The sequence below is a fragment of the Microplitis mediator genome, chromosome 4 (genome assembly GCF_029852145.1).
Source record: "Microplitis mediator isolate UGA2020A chromosome 4, iyMicMedi2.1, whole genome shotgun sequence".
NCBI lineage: Eukaryota > Metazoa > Arthropoda > Insecta > Hymenoptera > Braconidae > Microplitis > Microplitis mediator.
The window spans coordinates 4,279,380-4,284,152 of NC_079972.1; the positions used below are offsets into that span (position 1 = coordinate 4,279,380).

General features: G+C 33.4%; 1 long non-coding RNA gene across 1 annotated transcript; it reads left to right on the forward strand.

Annotated features, from left to right (window-relative positions):
• Nucleotides 1-3,643: 3,643 nt before the first annotated feature.
• Nucleotides 3,644-4,773, forward strand: LOC130666462 (uncharacterized). The gene is made up of 3 exons (XR_008989681.1): nt 3,644-3,827; nt 3,897-4,388; nt 4,456-4,773. It is a non-coding gene; the product is annotated as an uncharacterized LOC130666462 (long non-coding RNA).

The following is a 4,773-nucleotide window of genomic DNA, read 5'->3' on the forward strand; positions in this document are numbered from 1 at the left end:
GTTAGCTGTTCTGGATTTGGGACCGATGATAGTTTCGGATTCAATTCATACCATGAATCTTCTAGTCGATACATCGGTGCTAATAGAGGATTACAGTCTATTTGTGTTCCAGTTTTGATTAATATGTGCGTTCGTGGCAACATATAGAATGTATCATTACCTCTGAGTACAGGCAGTTCTTGATAGCATTCTTTCGTGTCTCATCGCCTTACGTCAACAGCTATGCACTTGGCGAACCTTATTACTTCGCCTGACACGTGTGCGATATATCCAGGCTTCTTCATGAACTGGAATGCAAATTCGTCAGGTGCTAAGGTGGCTAAGATAAGTGCATTTTGTAGGACTTTCTTTTCGAGTTCACATTCTTGCCTGATCATGTCGTGGTAGAGCATCATGACTTGACTTTGTACATGCCGCTCGAGGTAAACAAATTTCGTATTTACGTATGTGAAAAGATCCATCGATTTTGTATCTATATGATTAGCATCATGGAAAAATTCACTGTTGTCGGAATCTAGTATAAAAAGTCTCGGATGCTCGGTCTTGATTAATTTAGTTGCACAGTTGGAAATTTGGCCTTTAGCTGTTAGTGCAAATGTCACACCTCCGGTAGTGACAGAATATACTTCTTCTCTGAATTTTTGGTTGACATGATCTTGTATTTTGTTGGCATTTCCTTCGTAGAGTATGGAAAACTTGCGTGAATTACATTGATCTGGAGGTAGCAAGTCCCAGAAGGTATTTCCTCCTTCGATATCCATACACTTCTCATGTTGATACTTGCAGCGGACTCCGGATCTTAGTATCACTTCATTTTGATCCAGGTTGACAGGGGTGAAGTAGTCCTGTAAGGTGAAGGTGGCATATCCAGTTACGGTAACGCCGTCCCATTTACCATAAGCGTCGGAGTATGTTCCTCTATGACACCAACCACCGGCCGTGAACGACCCTGCTAGTGTGACTGTGAATCTGGTCGTCGCATTTTTCTGGATACCTGCATGCTTTGCATCTCGATACATGAAGAGTCCGGTTTCATGGATTGTCTTACAAGTTTCGTGAGTTAACTCGTGAACAAATTCCATATTATTGTTTACTTCTCCGAATAGATGATTAATGTCTCCGCAATGGTAGATAGTACGCTGGATAGTAAGTTTGCATTGAATGATTTTAATACTTGCGAAACTAGTAGATTGTAGTAGTTGGACTCGGGTGTCTTTTATTGTTGGCTTCCCAATGGGTATGTTGCAGTCTTTAATGTCTAATAGGGATAGTGAAGTGACATTTATTGATGGAGTCCCGCAATCATAAGCGATGAACCCGTGCGCCAGTTGGATCGCTGATGTTAACCAGAGAATAAATTTCGTAAGCTCCATGATGTACAGTTGAGCTTACTTGGTTACCTGTAGTAATTTATTTAACTAAAACACAATGATTAGTAGGAAAAATAGGGAGTAATAATTATGTTAGTCAGATTGGGTATCAGTATTAGAATTAGTAGAGTTTCTAGTGTTACATATTTTTAACTTATCTAGGTGTTTAAGTAATCGTTTGCCCTTTTCACCTTCTATTATAGCTGTATTATTGTTTAATAATTCAACTATAACATACAAGCCTTTATAATGTGAATCGAATTTACCTTTTCGTGGCTCTTTAATAGCGTAAACCTGATCTCCAACATTCAAAGTACTGGGGTTCAAGTGAGCATCATCGTAACGTTTAGAACGATGCTTAGATTTAATTAAGCTGGAAGCCGCGAATTGTCTCATGTCATCCATACGGTTGACTAGATCTTGTAAATAAGAACCATAAGTTTCAGTTTTATCAGGTGGTGGAAAGGAACTAGGTATACGAGCTCTTTTACCGTATATAAGTTCGAAAGGAGTGAAATTAGTGGATTCATGTACCGAAGTATTATATGAAAACATTGCGAAAGGAACAAGCTTGTCCCAGTCATCATATTTGTTTACATAATGTTTAATGAATTCTGCTAACACGATGTGACTACGCTCTAGGGCTCCATTCGTTTGTGGGTGATACCCTGAGGTAGTTACCTGTTTAATTTTAAAGAGTTTAGCCAAATGATGAAATATTTTACCAACAAATGATCGACCTTGATCGCTCAATATTACGCGAGGTGAACCAAACTGAATTATTACATGTCGTGCAAGTGCATCTGCAATAGTTTCAGCTTTTATGTTGGGAATTGGTACAGCTATACAATATTTTGTAAGATTGTCTTGTATCGTCGAAATATGCATATTACCTGATGGTGTTAAGGGCAATGGGCCAACTGCATCGATTGATATTTTATCGAATGGTTCTGCCGGAGTGTCAGTGATGATCATCGGCTCTTTAGTCTTGATTCGGACTAATTTTTGCTCTTGACAACTCCTGCAGGTTCGAATGAATTCTGTGACGTCATCTCGCATGTTAGGCCAGTAGGAACGTTTACGGATTCTTCGATATGTTTTGGTGATACCCTTATCGGGTGATGACCACCCGTCAGACTTTCGTGATATTCTGCGATGATGTCTTGGCGGACGTCTTCGTCTGGCATTGTTACACTTCCATGACAATTAGTTAGTGAACATTCACAGTCGTTGAAGCATTCTTTAAAAAGGTCAGTGACGACTGATTGACTTAAACCTTCTAACATATCTCCAGGCTTTGAGATTCGTAGTGTTTTTATACTGTAATGGCTTAATACGTTTTTAACGGTTTTTAGTACATCTTTTAACTCTTGTATAGAAAAAGAGTCAAAATGGTTTTTCTTTAACACTGCAACCACAATTAAGTTAGCGCGCAAGTTTGATTTTTGTAAATTCCGAATATACCAAAAAATTGCTCTCTAAATGCTCTTTCAGAATCAAAAATTGCTCCAGTCGTAAAAACAATATTTAATTAATTATCGTCAATTAAAAATACAAAACTAATTTTGTGTATAACTCAATTAATAAACATTATTTTTTAAAATTTATTGCCGTCATTAAATTGCTCCCCTTTTTTTCTATCGAGAGCAATGATTTATTTAGCGAAATATTCAAATTTAATGCGAATAAATTGAAATCAGAATTACGATGCACATTTAATTATCATGTGACGTCATAGGTCGGTAGTGGGGGCAGCTCGGGGGGTGGGGAAAGTCGAGTGCATGAGTACGAACATACGTCGCTGAGAATTTTTACATGTGTGTCGAGCCTAAACAAATAGTCGTGTAGAATACAAATATAAACAAATATTTAAATAAATAAATATATGTATGTATAAGTTAATACATATAAATTGTTATTTATTGTACGATAAAATTAGTATCGATTGATAATTTATAATTATTGACATCAATAACAATGACACCGATAAAGTTACATTGGTTTTATGAAATGGATAATTGGAGTATTGCTATTGAAAGAGGTTAGTTTTTAATGTTTACTATTATTTTTTAATTGAATGTATTAATATTATTTGCGGTTATTGCAAAAAAAAATAAAATTTTTGTAAACAAACAATGTAGTAAAATATAAAAAGGTTATTGTCGAATTTTATAAAATCATATATGCTTACATATATTCTATGTTACTCAGGTATGCTTAATAACCACGCAAATAATAAATACACAATTAAATCGACGAATTATTTTAATATCTTATACTATTCAGTTGTCTTTAATTGCGTTTTTTTTTTCGAACAGGTGAACAATCACTGCATTGCTTATCGTGACAACATGACTAGTAAATTAATTTACTTGAAGGATCCTGGAACAATTTCAACTTTATAGTAACATCATGATGCTAATAATGCCTAAGTCGGCTGATTTAATAACATTACAGGTTTGTTTTGATTATCATTATTTTCGCAAGGCTTATCAACAATGATCATAATTAAAATTTTATTTGTAGGGTGATGATGAATTTTTGGAGGAAATGATTGAATACTCAATCAGACCACTGGTCAAATAAAAAATGAAAAAAAAAATAACATTTAATGTTAAGAAAAGTTTTCGATACCATTCAGGGAATGTATTACTTAATGGAAGTAAGTTTTTTAATTTTACATCTGACAATATATCATATTTAAGGCCATTTTCAGACAGTGCCTCTCACTTTTTATAAATATTAAATGACTCAACTGTCACAAGCGTATCAAAATTTTATTAATAAATTAAAAAACAACTAAAGCATTAATTAAAAAACGGTCAACGTAGTCGTAATTTCGCTTGGATATAGGCTTAAAAAACAATTACTTACAGTTGATATCAATTGGGAGTTAACAAAAATTTGGAAAGAAACTTCCAGCGAAATCGTCATGTAAATTTTATAATTCTAATTTGAAAATTTTTCAGGCTAAAATTTATTCAACAAATTTCAATTAACTCATAATAGACATCATCTGTAAGTAATTTTTTAAAATTATATATCTCAACGAAATTACGACTAAGTTGTCCTTTTTTCAATCGAGGTTTTGATTGTTTATTAATTAATTAATAAAATTTCAATACGACTATGACAGTTGAAAGTTATGGCATATTTTTGAGAAGTAAAAATACTATTCAATCCAAATAAAAAAATAAAAAAATTATTAGAGTTTTAATATTTAATCAGTTACAATAAATAAACATGTGGTCCATTTATAATAGCGGCTAAAATTAGTGCGGCATGGAAAATATTATTATTTTACCGCTATGAATTAAAAAAAAAAATTTTTTTTTTTAAACGTATGTTGGCAAAAAAAATTGAAAATTTAAATATAATATTTTTGTACATTTTTTGTTTAATA